Raw genomic sequence first — 18,251 nt, 5'->3', positions numbered from 1 at the left:
AATGGAAAAACAACAAATAACATACAAGCAAATCCCCATAAGGTTAACAGCTGATCTTTCAGCAGAAACACTGCAAACCAGAGGGAGTGGCAGGACATATTTAAAGTGGTGAAAGGGAATAACCTACAACCAAGATTATTCTACCCAGCAAGGATCCCATTCATATTCAATGGAGAAATTAAAACCTTTACAGATAAGCCAAACCTAAGAGAATTCAAACAACAAACCAGCTTCACAACAAATGCTAAAGGAACTTCTCTAGGCAGGAAACACAAGAGAAGGAGAAGACCTACCATAACAAACCCAAAACAATTAAGAAAATGGTAATAGGAACATACATATCGATAACTACCTTAAATGTAAATGGATTAAATGCTCCAACCAAAAGATATAGACTGGCAGAATGGATACAAAAACAAGACCCATATACATGCTATCCAGGAGACACCCACTTCACACCTAGGGACACATACAGAGTGAAAGTGAGGGGATGGAAAAAGATATTCCATGAAAATGGAAATCAAAAGAAAGCTGGGGTAGCAATTCTCATATCAGACAAAATAGACTTTAAAATAAAGACTATTACAAGAGACAAAGAAGGACACTACATAATGATCAAGGGATCGATCGAAGAAGAAGATATAACAATTGTAAATATTTATGCACCCAATATAGAAGTACTTCAATACATAAGGCAAGTGCTAACAGCCATAAAAGGGGAAACTGAAAGTAACAGAGTCATAGTAAGGGACTTTTAACACACCACTTTCAGCAATGGACAGATCATCCAAAATGAAAATAAAAAAGGAAAAACAAGCTTTAAATGTCACATTAAATGAGATGGACTTAACTGATAATTATAGTACATTCAATCCAAAAACCACAGAATACACTTTCTCATCAAGTGCTTATGGACCATCGCCAGGATTGACCATATCTTGGGTAACAAATCAAGCCTTGTTAAATTTAAGAAAACTGAAATCATATCAAATATCTTTTCTGACCAAAAAACTACGAGACTAGATATCAATTACAGGAAAAAAATCTGTAGAAAATACAAACACATGGAAGCTAAACAATACACTACTAAATAACGAAGAGATCACTGAAGAAATCAAAGAGGAAATCAAAAAATACCTAGAAACAAATGACAATGAAAACATGACGACCCAAAACCTATGGAATGCAGCAAAAGCAGTTTTAAGAGGGAAGTTTATAGCAATACAATCCTACCTCAAGAAACAAGAACTACCTCAAATAAACAACCTAACATTACACCTAAAGCAATTAGAGAAAGGAGAACCAAAAACCCTAAATTAGCCAAAGGAAAGAAATCATAAGGATCAGATCAGAAATCAATGAAAAACACATGAAGCAAACAACAGCAAAGATCAATGAAACTAAAAGCTGGTTCTTTGAGAAGACAAACAAAATTGATAAACCATTAGCCAGACCCATCACAAAAAAAAGGGAGAAGACTCAAATCAACAGAATTAGAAATGAAAAAGGAGAAGTAACAAGTGACACTGCAGAAATACATAAAATCATGAGGGATTACTACAAGCAACTACATACCAATAAAATGGAAAAACTGGAAGAAATGGACAAATTCTTAGAAAAGTACAATCTGCTGAGACTGAACCATGAAGAAATAGAAAATATAAACAGACCAATCACAAGCACTGAAATTGAAACTGTGATTAAAAATCCTCCAACAGGCCTTCCCTGGTGGCGCAGTGGTTGGGAGTCCGCCTGCCGATGCAGGGGACGCAGGTTCGTGCCCCGGTCTGGGAGGATCCCGCATGCCGCAGAGCGGCTGGGCCCATGGGCCGTGGCCGCTGAGCCTGCGCGTCCGGAGCCTGTGCTCCGCAACAGGAGAGGCCACAACAGTGAGAGGCCCGCGTAAAAAAAAAAAAAAAATCCTCCAACAAACAAAAGCCCAGGACCAGATGGCTTCACAGGAGACTTCTATCAAACATTTAGAGAAGAGCTAACACCTATCCTTCTCACACTCTTCCAAAATATAGCAGAGGGAGGAACATTCCCAAACTCATTCTATAAGGCCACCATCACCCGGATACCCAAACCAGACAAAGATGTCACAAAGAAAGAAAACTACAGGCCAATACCACTGATGAAAATAGATGTAAAAATCCTCAACAAACTACAAGCAAACAGAATTCAACAGCACATTAAAAGGATCATACACCATGATCAAATGGAGTTTATCCCAGGAATGCAAGGATATTTCAATATACGCAAATCAATCAATGTGAAAAACCATATTAACAAATTCAAGGAGAAAAACCATCCATATGATCATCTCAATAGATGCAGAAAAGCTTTTGACAAAATTCAACACCCATTTATGATAAAAACTCTCCAGAAATAGGCATAGAGGGAACCTACCTCAACATAATAAAGGTCATAAATGACAAACCCACAGCAAACATCACTCTCAATGGTGAAAAACTGCAACCATTTCCTCTAAGATCAGGAACAAGACAAGGTTGCCCACTCTCTCCACTATTATTCAATATAGTTTTGGAAGTTTTAGCCACAGCAATCAGAGAAGAAAAAGAAATAACAGGAATCCAAATCAGAAAAGAAGTAAAACTGTCACTGTTTGCAGATGAGAAAATACTATACATAGAGAATTCTAAATATGCTACCAGAAAACTACTACAGCTAATCAATGAATTTGCAAAAGTAGCAGGATACAAAATTAATGCACAGAAATCTCTTGCATTCCTATACACTAACGACAAAAAATCTGAAACAGAAATTAAGGAAACACCCCATTTACCATTGAAACAAAAAGAATAAAATACCTACGGTTAAACCTACCTAAGGAGACAAAAGACCTGTATGCAGAAACCTATAAGACGCTGATGAAAGAAATTAAAGATGATACAAACAGGAGGAGAGAAATACCATGTTCTTGGATTAGAAGCATCAACATTGTGAAAATAACTATACTACCCAAAACAATCTACAGATTCAGTGCAAGCCCTATCAAACCACTAATGCAATTTTTCAGAGAACTCAAACAAAATATTTCACAATTTGTATGGAAACACAAAAGACCCCGAATAGCTCAAGCAATCTTGAGAAAGAAATCAAAGCTGGAAGAATCAGGCTCCCAGACTTCAGACAATATTACAAAGCTACAGTAATCAAGACAGTATGGTACTGGCACAATAACAGAAATATATTCAATGGAACAGTATAGAAGGCCCAGAGATAAACCCACACATAGATGGTCACCTTACCTTTGATAAATGAGGCAAGAATATACAATGGAGAAGAGACAGACTCTTCAATATGTGGTGCAGGGAAAACTGGACAGCTACATGTAAAAGAATGAAATGAGAACACTCCCTAACACCATATACAGAAATAAACCCAGGGGCTTCCCTGGTGTTGCAGTGGTTGAGATTCCACCTGCCAATGCAGGGGACACGGGTTCATGCCCTGGTCCAGGAAGATCCCACAGGCCGCGGAGCAGCTGGGCCCATAAGCCATGGCCGCTGAGTCTGTGCGTCCGGAGCCTGTGCTCCACAACGGGAGAGGCTACAACAGTGAGAGGCCTGCGTACCACAAAAAAAAAAACCAAAACACAAAAAAACTCAAAATGGATTAAAGATGTAAGGTCAAATGTAGACATCAGACACTATAAAACTCTTAGAAGAAAAGATAGGCAGAACACTCTATGACATAAATCACACCAAGATCCTTTTTGACCCAACTCCTAAAGAAACAGAAGTAAAAACAAAAATAAACCAATGGGACCTAATGAAACTTAAATGCTTTTGCACAGCAATGGAAACCATAAACAAGACGGAAAGACAACCCTCAGAATTGGAGAAAATATTTGGCAACGAAGCAACTGACAAAGGATTAATCTCCAAAATTTACCAGGAGCTCATGCAGCTCAAAATCCAAAAAACAACCCATTCCAATAATGGGCAGAAGACCTAAATAGATATTTCTCCAAACAAGATACACAGATTGCCAACAAACACATGAAAGGATGCTCAACATCACTAATCATTAGAGAAATACAAACCAAAACTACAATGAGGTATCACCTCCCAGTTGTCAGAATGGCCATCATCAAAAAATCTACAAACAACAAATGCTGGAGAGGGTGTGGAGAAAAGGGATCCCTCCTGCACTGTTGGTGGGAATGTAAATTGATACCACCACTGTAGAGCACAGTATGGAGGTTCCTTAAAAAACTAAAAATAGAGCTACCATATGACCCAGCAATCCCTTTTCTGGGTATATACCCTGAGAAAACCATAATTTGAAAAGGGTCATGTACCACAATGTTCACTGCAGCTCTATTTACAATAGCCAGAACATGGAAGTAACCTAAGTGTCCATCAACAGATGAATGGATAAAGAAGATGTGGCACATGTATTCAATGGAATATTACTCAGCCATAAAAAGAAATGAAATTGAGTTTTTTGTAGTGAGGAGGATGGACCTAAGAGTCTGTCACACAGAGTGAAGTAAGTCAGAAAGGGAAAAACAAATACCATATGGTAACACATATATATGGAATCTAAAAAAAAAAGGATCTGATGAACCTAGGAGCCGGACAGGAATAAAGACACAGAAGTAGAGAATGGATTTGAGGACACAGGAAAGGGGAAGGGTATGCTGGGACTAAGTGGGAGAGTAGCACTGGCATATACACACTACCAAATGTATTATAGATAGCTAGTGGGAAGCAACCATATAGCACAGGGAGATCAGCTCAGTGCTTTGTGACCACCTAGAGGGGTGGGATAGGGAGGGTGGGAGGAAGACACAGAGGGAGGAGATATGGGGATATATGTATATGTATACTGATTCACTTTGTTATAAAGCAGAAACTAACACATCACTGTAAAGCAATTATATTGCAATAAAGATGTTAATAATAAATAAATAATAAAATAAAATCAATCTTATTACTGCAGAGTGAATTCATATCTTCTGATATGCCTGGAGTGTAGTGAAAAAAAATGCTAGTAGAATTAAGAAAAGTACACATACATTAATCAAAGAATATCTATTGTAAGAAAAACACTTAGAAAAACCCACAGTGCTTTTAAGGGTATTTTCTAAAATAATCCATACTACATATACTTCATTTATAAAACTGATGTGTATAGTACCTATACTTACTTTTACTTTTATTCATAGTACCTATACTTATATTTTGATAATATATATATTTTTCTACTTAAGACAGAATGTTGAAGAAGACAGAGGTAATTTTACAAACTGTTATAGATCATGTGAATACCTGCTCTTTAACAAATATACATCCGTGCCTAACTTATTAGATTCTCTAGCTACATAAGGAAAACCACCTTAAAATTATTTAATCACAATCTTTAGTATTTAAATATTTTCTGTAATTCATGGCCCCCACCCACCTCTGCAATTTCACATCTCTCATTCAAGACATGGCCATTTTGAACTACTTGCCTTTTCTTGTCCTTTGAGTGTGATTTCACCTTGCCACTGGACAACTTCTACCTATCTTTCAAGCCTTGAACTCAATATTACTTCCTCTGTGCAATTATAACAAAATCAATCAAAGACTCAGTATCGCCTTCTCTAAAACTATATAACTTCATGTGCATACTTCTATTATTGCACTTATCACTACAAACTGTTTACATGTGTGCCTGCTCTCTTCACCTGTGGTTCTTGCAAACTGAGTCCTTATCTTTCCAACATTGTATCCCAACTATCAACATAGTGTCTGGCACTAGTAGGCATTTCATAAATATCTGTAGAATAAATAACTGAAACACACTTTCTCTAACAACTCTCAATAATATTCTCAAACCTGAAATTCTTAAGAACCTTTCATTTTTATCCTTCTACTTAGCATCATTATATGCTGTAAAAATCAATTTGAATAATCTATCTGCAGTGAAATCTTTCTAAATATATATATATTTTAGACCATAATCTAGCTTATTATTATTATATACACGATTCTTAAAATAATTCACAATTTTTAAAGTATATCACTGAACAACTTGTTCCTTAATAAATGAGGACAATTTCATTATTCACTGACTCATTAAATAAGTACTGATTCAGAACATGAATACACAGAAACTCATTTAGCCTGTGAAATGTTTTTTTTTTAAATCTCTTGTATCTCAAAGTAATTCACTTTCTTTGTCCATTTTATATTCTATTATACTCTAAACTTAAAAACATAAGAGAAAAAAGTGAATCTGTGCCATGTTTAATTTTAAGTAGGGACTTTCCTAAAGCAATTTGATCAGGAATATGAAAATGATCCTCCCAACTTTCAGTTGTATAAAAATATGATTTTTAATGCAGTCCCTAGGTTAGTGTTCCTTTAATTTCTATGTTTTCTTTTAGAATTTAGGGCTACCTTAGTTTTCTAAAATAGAAGTCAAAACATTCTCTGCTTTACTGAAACAGGTCTTTTTCAGTTTCTATTTGATGGTTTTGTCTGAGAAAACTTGCTATCCATCATCTACTTTGGTTGACAGCAATATTTTCAAAATCATTTCTTTCAAAATTGCCTCTTTGGACTTACATTCTATATCCAAAATTTCAGAGACACTAAATATTACATCTTTTTCCATATTGACTAATTGCCATTATACATATATATCCTTATTATATTATGTATATATGTAGTGGCAAATAGCATATATACATATGCTTTATTTTAAGAAGCTAAATATATCATCATCTAAATTTATAGAACAGATACCTGAGGGAAATGATGTTTCACTTGAAAACATTTCTTAAGGAGAAATTTTCTTTGAATAGTACTGTGTAATATGATTTATTTTTCCATATTTGACTATAAATACCTAGTAAATTGAATCATCCAGATGAATACTAACATCTTTGCCATAGCTCAGTCTTCATGTATTTCGAATAGTCATCCCAGGAAAAGGAAGGCAATAAAAGGGAAGAAAAAAGTCAACATTGTCATACAGGAGAAAAGAAAGAAGAGATAATGCTACAGTAGTAAAGCAGAAAGAATAAACAGAAAGTTCCAGGAGGTGATAGGGAAAAGCAAACAGCAGATATTCCATGAAATGGAAAGAAACAGAATGGTCTAGATGAGATCAACAATGGAATTGTTCTGTACTCTATTTCAGTAACTTAAAATTTTTGAAACAGGACTGCGCTATTGTGCATGTGGTAGGGAAGAGAAAAGGAAGAGTAGTCAATGGAGATTAATTTCAGTATTTTATGAGGCTTTAAAGGTGAGCTTGGGACACTGAAATTATTGAATACATATTAAGTGCCAGATATTTCATAAAATGCTTCTTATAGTTAGCCCTTCACAAAATTCACCTCTGAATTACTTTTAAAATGAGAAAAGGGTGAAATTTGCTCCAAGAGAGGAATTGAAACACAATTAAAATAGCTTTCTAGAGTATAAAATGTCCCGTACTTTAAAAAAAAGGTCAATTTTCATTTTTATTTTATAGTATATATATGATTACTTTAAGATAAAAAATGATGCTTAGGAGAGGAACCAAGGTGGTGGAGTAGAAGGACGTGCTTTCACTCCCTCTTGCGAGAACACCAGAATCACAACTAGCTGCTGGAAAATCATCAAAAGGAAGACACTGGAACTCACCAAAAAGGATACCCCACATCCAAAGACAAAGAAGAAGCCACAATGAGACGGCAGGAGGGGCGTGATCACAGTAAAATCAAATCCCATAACTGGTGGGTGGGTGACTCACAGACTGAAAAACACTTATACCACAGAAGTCCACCCACTGGAGTGAAGGATCTGAGCCCCACATCAGGCTTCCCAACCTGGGGGCCCGGCAATGGGAGGAGGAATTCCTAGAGAATCAGACTTTGAAGCCTAGTTGGAATTGATTGCAGAACTTCGACAGGACAGGGGGAAACAGAGACTCCACTCTTAGAGGGCACACACAAAGTAGTGTGCCCATCAGGACCCAGGGGAAGGAGCAGTGATGCCAGGGAAGACTGAACCAGACCTGCCTGCTAATGTTGAAGGGTCCCCTGCAGAGGTGGGGGGTGGCTGTGGCTTGTGGGGAAAAGGACACTGGCAGCAGAAGCTCTGGGAAGTATTCCTTGTCCTGAGCGCTCCCAGAGTCTGTAATTAGCCCCATCAAAGAGCCCAGGTAGGCTCCAGTGTTGGGTTGCCTCAGGCCAAACAACCAACAGGGAGGGAACCCAGCCCCACCCATCAACAGTCAAGTGGATTAAAGCTTTACTGAGCTCTGCCCACCAGATCAACAGTCAGCTCTATCCACCACGTGTCCCTCCCATCAAGCCTCTCAGATAGCCTCATCCACCAGAGGGCAGACAGCAGAAGCAAGAACTACAATCCCACAGCCTGTGGAACAAAAACCACATTCACAGAAAGACAGACAACATGAAAAGGCAGAGGGCTATGTACCAGATGAAGAAACAAGATAAAACCCCAGAAAAACAACTAAATGAAATGGACATAGGCAACCTTCCAGAAAAAGAATTCAGAATAATGATAGTGAAGATGATCCAGGACCTCGGAAAAAGAATGGAGGCAAAGAACGAGAAGATGCAAGAAATGTTTAACAAAGATCTGGAAGAATTAAAGAACAAACAAACAGAGATGAACAATACAATAACTGAAATGAAAACTACACTAGAAGGAATCAACAGGTGAATAACTGAGGCAGAAGAACGGATAAGTGACCAGGAAGACAGAATGGTGGAATTCACTGCTGCAGAACAGAATAAAGAAAAAAGAATGAAAAGAAACGAAGACAGCCTAAGAGACCTCTGGGACAACATTAAATGCAACAACATTCACATTATAGGGGTCCCAGAGGGAGAAGAGAGAAAGAGCCAGAGAAAATATTTGAAGACATTATAGTCAAAAACGTCCCTAATATGGGAAAGGAAATAGCCACCCAGCCGAGGAAGCACAGCGAGTTCCATACAGGATAAACCCAAGCAGAAACACGCCAAGACACATAGTAATCAAATTGGAAAAAATTAAAGACAAAGAAAAATTATTGAAAGCAGTAAGGGAAAAAAGACAAATACCATACAAGGGAACTCCCATAATGTTAACAGCTGATTTCTCAGCAGAAACTTTACAAGCAAGAAGGGATTGGAATGATATACTTAAAGTGATGAAAGGGAAGAACCTACAACCAGGATTACTCTACCCACCAAGGATCTCATTCAGATTCGATGGAGAAATCAGAAGCTTTACAGAAAAGCAAAAGCTAAGAGAATTCAGCACCCCAAACCAGCTATACAACAAATGCTAAAGGAACTTCTCTAAGTGGGGAACACAAGAGAAGAAAAGGACCTACAAAAACAAACCCAAAACAACCAAGAAAATGGTCATAGGAACATATATATAGATAATTACATTAAACGTGAATGGATTAAATGCTCCAACCAAAAGACACAGGCTTGCTGAATGGATGCAAAAACAACACCCATATATATGCTGTATACAAGAGAACCACTTCAGACCTAGCGACACATACAGACTGAAAGTGAGGGGATGGAAAAAGATATTCCATGCAAATGGAAATCAAAAGAAAGCTGGACTACCTATACTCACATCAGATAAAATATACTTTAAAATAAAGAATGTTACAAGAGACAATGAAGGACACTACCTAATGATCAAGAGATCAATCCAAGAAGAAGATATAACAATTATAAATATATATGCACCCAACATAGGAGCACCTCAATACATAAGGCATCTGCTAACAGCTATAAAAGAGGAAATCGACAGTAACACAATAATAGTGGGGGACTTTAATACCTCACTTACACCAATGGACAGTTCATCCAAAATGAAAATAAATTAGGAAACACAAGCTTTAAATGACACAATAGACCAGATAGATTTAATTGATATTTAAAGGACATTCCATGCCAAAACAGCAGATTACACTTAATTCTCAAGTGTGCATGGAACATTCTCCAGGCAAGATCAAATCTTGGGTGACAAATCAAGCTTCAGTAAATTTAAGAAAATTGAAATCATATCAAGCGTCTTTTCTGACCAGAATGCTATGGGATTAGAAATGAATTACAAGGAAAAAATTGTAAAAATCACAAACACATGGAGGCTTAACAATACATTACTAAATAACCAAGAGATCACTGAAGAAATCAAAGAGGAAATCAAAAAATACCTACAGACAAATGACAATGAAAACATGACGATCCAAAACCTATGGGATGCAGCAAAAGCAGTTCTAAGAGGGATGTTTATAGGTATACAAGCCTACCTCAAGAAACAAGAAAAATCTCAAGTAAACAATCTAACCTTACACTTAAAGGAACTAGAGAAAGAAGAACAAACAAAAGTCAATGTTAGCAGAAGTAAAGAAAACATAAAGATCAGAGCAGAAATAACTGAAATAGAAACAATAGCAAAGATCAATAAAATTAAAAGCTGGTTCTTTGAGAAGATAAACAAAATTGATAAACCATTAGCCAGACTCTTCAAGAAAAAGAGAGAGAGGACCCAGTCAATAAAATTAGAAATGAAAAAGGAGAGGTTACAACAGACACCGCAGAAGTACAAAGCATCCTAAGTGACTACTACAAGCAACTCTATGCTAATAAAATGGACAACCTGGAAGAAATGGACAAATTCTTAGAAATCTATAACCTTCCAAGACAAACCAGGAAGAAACAGAAAATAAGAATAGACCAATCATAAGTAATGAAATTGATGCTGTGATTAAAAATCTTCCAACAAATAAAAGTCCAGGGCCAGATGGCTTCACAGGTGAATTCTATCAAACATTTAGAGAAGAGCTAACACCCATTCTTCTCAAACTCTTCTAAAAAATTGCAGAGGACAGAACACACCCAAACTCATTCTATGAGGCCACCATCATCCTGATACCAAAACCAGACAAAGATACAACAAAAAAAGAAAATTACAGATCGATATCACTGATGAATATAGATGCAAAAATCCTCAACACAATACTAGCAAACAGAATGCAACATCACATTAAAAGGATCATACACCATGATCAGGTGTGATTTATCCCAGGGATGCAAGGAACCTTCAAAATACACAAATCAATCAGTGTGATACACCATATTAACAAATTGAAGAATAAAAACCATATGATCATCTCAATAGACGCAGAAAAAGCTTTTGACAAAATTCAACACCCATTTATGATAAAAACTCTCCAAAAAGTGGGCACAGAGGGAACCTACCTCAACATAATAAAGGCCATATATGACAAACCCACAGCAAACATCATTCTCAATGGTAAAAAACTGAAACCATTTCCTCTAAGATCAGGAACGAGACAAGGATGTCCACTCTCACCACTATTATTTAACATAGTTTTCAAAGTCCTAGCCATGGCAATCAGAGAAGAAAAATAAATAAAAAGAATAAAAATTGGAAAAGAAGAAGTAAAACTCTCACTGTTTGCTGATGACATGATACTATACATAGAGAATCCTAAAAAGGCCACCAGAAAACTACTAGAGCTAATCAATGAATTTGCTAAAGTTGCAGGATACAAAATTAATGCACAGTAATCTCTCACATTCCTATACACTAATGATAAAAAATCTGAAAGAGAAATTATGAAAATACTCCCATTTACCATTGCAGCAAAAAGAATAAAATACCTAGGAATAAACCTACCTAGGGAGACAAAAGACCTGTATACAGAAAACTATAAGACACTGATGAAAGAAATTAAAGATGATACCAACAGATAGAGAGATATACCATGTTCTCGGACTGGAAGAATCAATATTGTGAAAATGACTATACTACCCAAAGCAATCTATCTACAGATTCGATGCAATCCCTATTAAATTACCAACGGCATTTCTTATGGAACTAGAACAAATCATCTTAAAATTTGTATGGAGACACAAAAGACCCCGAAGAGCCAAAGAAGTCTTGAGGGAAAAACATGGAGCTGGAGTAATCAGACTCCCTGACTTCATACTATACTACAAAGCTACAGTAATCAAGACAATATGGTACTGGCACAAAAACAGAAACATAGATCAATGGAACACGACAGAAAGCCCAGAGATATACCTACATACCTATGGTCAACTAATCTATGACAAAGGAGGCAAAGATATACAATGGAGAAAAGACAGTCTCTTCAATAAGTGGTGCTAGGAAAACTGGACAGCTACATGTAAAAGAATGAAATTAGAACACTCCCTAATGCCATACACAAAAATAAACTCAAAATGGATTAGAGACCTAAATATAAGGCTCAGAAATAACTAAATTTCCTTGTCAATTTCATTATTATGAACTTTCATCAAATCTTTAACCATGGTCATTTTTAAGTCTTTTGTCCTTTGCAGACAGTTCTGGGTGTACTCTGATGCTTTTGCAAAAATGTTCCTGTTAAAGGTTTTCATCTTCAAAGAATTCATGGAAAAGACTCTGACAAGTATAGGTTTCTGGTAACTGACTATACTGCTGATCTGAATGAATAAGAATTTTCTGAACTCTAATGGAAAACTGATGAATTCATAAAAGTGCTAACAAAAATCAAGATAAAAAACTGAATTACATGGGACTGAGTGAACTGATGAGGATGATTATAATTTTTGTGACTTTCTTTTCGAATAAAATAAAATAAAATAAAAGCATCATAATTAAAGAAAATTTTCCTGTTTATGAATTATAGGTTTATGAATTATCTAGGTATTTCTAAGGTTTTTTTCAAAGAATAAATTGTGCTGCTATGTAGTTCCAAAAAAAAAGATGCTTAAAATTCTTCAGCACTGAGTGAAAACAATGATCAAAACTATGGACATATTTCCCACACTCTCAAGTGCAGGAAATTTGAGTTTAGCAGAATGACATACACAATCTTACTTAATTCTTAATCTTGTTAGCAGTGCTAGAAGGTTTGCAATATTATCCCTGATTTACAGTTGAGAAAACTGGAATTAATAAGTGAAAAATTGACATTTTTATTGATGCCAAATCCGTGTAATTTCCACCACATCATACTCCCTTTTTAACAAGAAACTGTCTTTGTCTTCAGTCTACGTTTTCATACTAAACATAAAATGAAAATTGTGACGGTTATAAACTCCAGTATGTTGAACTTGAATGTAGGGGCTAGAGGGAAAGGGAGGGAACTAACATTGCAGTAATGTCTACATAGATCATAGAGTTGAATCCTTAAAGCCACTTAATCAATAGCTATCATTGTTCATGTTTTATAAATATTAACAGCTTCCCTTTTGAACATCTACTCTATTTCAAGTATGTTTTAAATCATTTACATTATTAAATAACTTAATCTTCAAAATAGTTATTCTGAAGTTGAAACAGCTTCCCACAGTAAAAGTTTCTCTTATTCCATCCTAAAAGTATTATATTATATAAAATATTATATCTATTATATCCATATTATATCTGTTTTAGATTTTGTACCATATATAATGATTAATTTTCTATTAAAATTGTTTACAAGGTAAAATAATAAATTTAAATATATATGTATGTATATGTACATATGTATATATATACATCAACATACACACATATATACACGGAAAGAGAGAGTTTAGGTGCACAGGCTCAGAAGTCAGTAGACTGCCTGTGTTCAAATACAGCTCCACTTATACAGTGAAATACTGGGAAAATTCATTTATTAATTCAATTGTTAACTTAACAATTCATTATTGATCATAGCTATGTGTCAGGGTGTCTGGCACTGTTCTATGTACTTGACATTTATCAATGAACAAAAAGCTCTGCCCTCATGGAGCTGATCTTATAGCTGATGGCAGGTAAGCAATAAAACACTAAACATAATAAGTGAATTATATAGCATGATAGAAAAGTTAAATACTATGAGAGGAAAAAGAAAAAGAAAAGACAGTGGTTTAAGGAAGATGAGGAGTATGGGGTGGTAGAGAAGGCAAGTTGCAATATTAAATACACTAGTCAGGATAAGCCTCATGATAAGGTTGAGATTTGAGGAAAAAACAGGAGTGAATGTTAACCCAGAGGGTGCTATGAAGAAGTACAGGGAACAGGAAGACAAAAGGCCTAAGAGTGTGTGAGCGTTTGAGAAACAGGAAGGAATTCTCTGTGGCTAGAACAGAGTCACCCAGAGGGAAAAGAGTGGAACAAGTCCAAGTGGTAAGGGTGGGAGAGAGGTAAATATCAATAACATGGATCCTTGTAGACCATTGCAGGGACTTTGGCTTTCACTGGAGGGTTTTGAGCAGAGAAGGGACATGAGAAAAGACTGGTATAAAGAGGTGAGGGGGTTAAAACAGCAAGACCTATTGGAAAGTTAACTGCAGTATAATCCAATGAGAAATAATGGCAGCTCATACCAGGGCAGAAGCAGTGGAAGTGCTGAAAAGTGGTCAGATTCTGGATGTATGAACAATGACTTCTTAATGTGACTAACCCACCTCTGAAAGTCAGACTTTCTACCTCCAAATACTCTTTCTCTTTATTTTAAATTATTTAAACCGTAATGTATTATCAAAGCACAGTAACAAAAACATAATAAAAAGACTATACACAAGTAATAAATTACTATGTTAGAGAGCAAAATGCTTGTGATCACCAAACAGTAAATATGAATATTGACAATGATTTGTTTTGTCAGTAATTTCATTGGTTAGTACTAGAAAAATCCAAGGGGTCATTTGTTTTGCTGAAACTTTTTTTAAATTGAAGTATAGCTGATTTATAATATTGTATTAGTTTCAGGTGTATAGCATAGTGATTCAGTATTTTTGCAGATTATATTCCATCATAGGTTATTACAAGATAATTGATATAAATCCCTGTGTTATACAGTAAATCCTTGTTGTTTATCTATTTTGTATTTAGAAGTTTGTATCTGTTAATCCTGTACCCCTAATTTGTCTCTTCTCCCTTATCTCTCCCCTATGGTAACTAAAAGTTTGTTTTCTGTCTATGAATCTGTTTTTGTTTTGTATATACATTCATTTGTATTATTTCTTAGATTTCACATATAAGTGATATCATATAGTATTTGTCCTTATCTGACTTATTTTACGAAGCATGATATTCTCTAGGTCCAACCACATTGGTGCAGTCAGTATTTAAATCTTTTTGATGGTTGAGTAATAACACACACATCTTCTTAATCCAAATGCCTATTGATGGGCACTTGGGTTGCTTCCATGTCTTGGCTATTGTAAGCAGTGCTTCTATGAACACTGAGATGCATGTACCTTTTTGAATTAGTGTTTTCATATTGAAAATCCTTTTTTAAACGTCTCCACATGATTCTGACATTTTGTAAATTGTATTTGGAATGTATTCAAGATTTTTCCCACACATCAATTTGTTAAAATCTTAATTTTAAATATTGTATTAAAGTATTTGTTGATATATCTTGTTAAAATGTTAAACATTTTATTGAATTGAGTTTTGGGAATGTGGGTATAATTTTTTCCTATGTAAAATTCATCTGAAAAGTGTTTTTTTGAGAGAGATATACATCCTCCCAAGTTTGACTTAAAAATCAAGAGGTGCTTGTTTTACTGAAAATGTCGAGTCTATTTTGAAGACATAAACAACAGGATTTTAATGGACAATGGACTAGAGATACTGTGTAAGAGAAAGACGAGAGTCAGGGATAATTCTAGGATAACTGACTTAAGCAAACAGGAAAAATGGAATTACCATCACATGAAATGAGGAAGGTTATGGGGTGAAGTGAATCTGGGGGAGGTATGGTAAGGTGTACATCAAGATTTCCATTTAGAATACACTGAGTTAGAAATATCTACTAATATCTAACACAGATGTCAAGTACATGAATATTCTAGTCTTGAAGGTTAAAAAAAACTGGGGCTAGAGATGTAAATTTGAGACTCCAATGTATAATTGACATTTCAGGTTTTTAAAGATGAGAGTACCAAAAGCATGAAAGAAGATAGGAGAGAGAAGACAACTAAGCCTTGAGCACAACTATATTAAGATGCCTGGAGAAGAGAAAAACCATCAGAGACAGTGCCAGGCAGAATAACGTCTCCACAAAAATGTCTACATCCTAACGCCAAGAATCTATGAATATATTATGTCACAATAAAAGGGGGAATTAAGGTTGCTAACCAGCTGACTTTAAAACAAGAAGATTCTAATGGACTAGCTGAGGAATTCTTGAAAGTGGGAGTGAGAGGCATTAAGAGTCAGCGTCAAAGTGATGCAATGTGGGAAAAATTTGACCAATCACTCCTGGATTTGAAGATGGAAGGGGGCCTCAAGCCAAGGAATGTGCTCAGCCTCTAAAAATGGGATATAACAGTATTTACTTCTATTTTCATGTTTCTCAACTTGAGCTGCATGTTAGAATAATCTTGGAAACAAAAAGTATCTCATGCCACCACCCCGCAGCCCCATCCTGAGAATCTTGTTTTTCTTATTTCATGAGAATCACCTCATGATTCTGATGTGTATCTAGGATTGAGACCCCTGCTCTGTAGGGTTTGTCCTGAGAATTATCTTAGATAATCAATGTAAAGTGCTTAGAACACACTTCCCAAGTGCTCGATTAATTCTGATCTATTTTAATGATCATTATTTTACAGTTGAAAAAATTAAACTTAAAGAGATAAGGAAACTTGCCTAAGATCACAGCTGATAAGAGGTAATGTCAGGTTTAACTTCAAACACCGGGTCATTCTAGTAAATGAATCTGACCACAGAAACAAAAGAAAGATAGCAAATGAAAGTCCTTCTGATTTCAAATACATTTTTTTATCAATAGTTGTTTATCCTGGGATTATTAAACAGCTAAAATGTTACATACTGATTTTATTCCAAAACATTTGTTTACTTATTTTTAATATTTTACAAGTAATGTGTTAAAATAATGTAAAATATGTTGAAGATGGCTGCTCTACAGTCCATCTTATTGTGTCCTTCTGAAAGTTTTGCATCATCAGATAGTACATTTCAAAAAATTGTAGTTTCCACCAAAAGGAAGTTATGGTGGAAATGAACCCACTCAAACACCAATACTACCATTTACTATCTGGTTAACCTATGTCCTTAATAATGAACATAAAGATACAACAATAGCTAAGATTTATTGAGTTCTTGTAGAGTACTTTATACGTATTAAGTAATCTAATTTTCTCAATAATTCCATGAGTTAGATAATTTATTGCTCCATTTTTTTCCAATGAGAACCTCACTGAACCAGTTACCTTATCTGTAAAATAAAGAGAATAATATTATAATGCCACAGAAAAACTGAAAATAGAAAGATAATGTGGGTTTTCTAATAAGACATACTAGAAGAAACAGAATCTGGATTTTTGGAGGAACAAAAGTTGCAAGAAAGATGCTTGAAATGATTCTTGCTAGTAGTGAAGCTGGAAAGCTAACTTGTGTGGGAAAGAAACAAGTGCCAATAAAAGGAAATACTTTCCAAAAAATGAACTAATTTCCACAATCTCTACTCATTGTTTTGTGTCTGAACATTCAGAGAGGCTTTGTGCTTAAAGTGGAAGCATGCTAAGGTAACAACTATTGATACTAAAAGTTGTGGCCTATAGTTTCCAGGAAAGCAGGATCAAGGGCAGAGGAGTCTGAGCTACTGGGAAAGGGGTGAAGGATGGTAGCAATGCAGAAAAGGAAAGATCGCAGTTGACTCAGATAAAAGTCTGAAGGGAAATTCATGGTTACCTTCAAAAAATTAAGCACCATTTTTTTTCTAGTCTTGAACTTTGATGAGGCAAAAAGAACTCCTTCTTCCCTAGACCACAAAGCCCATTCTATTTCTGAATATAAACTACACTCCTTTCCCTAGTGATGGGTCCAGAATAGTTTGGGAGAGTACTGAAATACTGTACTGAATCCCTAGGAGATCTGTCAACGTTTCAGCCTGAACACAGAAGCGAGTACCTCTCAAGGACTCATAGGCTTACATGCAAATGGAGAAAAGGGCAATGATATCTGCTGACACGAAAAAGATTTTACAGTCTGAGTTATCTGAGAGTTCTCATCACATTGTTTAGTCTATATATTTACTAGTTGTTATAGGCATTGTTTATTATTTTTGCTAAGTTCAACTCCTAAATACAATTTTCTTCATAAGAGTACTTGTACATTATTTCAAATAAGAAAACAGGAATGTGCCATCTAACATTATGTCATAAACCAATTACATGAGAAATAGTCATGTAAAATAGTACTGAGATGGGTGTTAAATAATATCCA

Source organism: Stenella coeruleoalba (genome assembly GCF_951394435.1).
Source record: "Stenella coeruleoalba genome assembly, chromosome: 11".
NCBI classification, from domain to species: domain Eukaryota; kingdom Metazoa; phylum Chordata; class Mammalia; order Artiodactyla; family Delphinidae; genus Stenella; species Stenella coeruleoalba.
Note: the sequence above shows the minus strand (reverse complement) of the source record.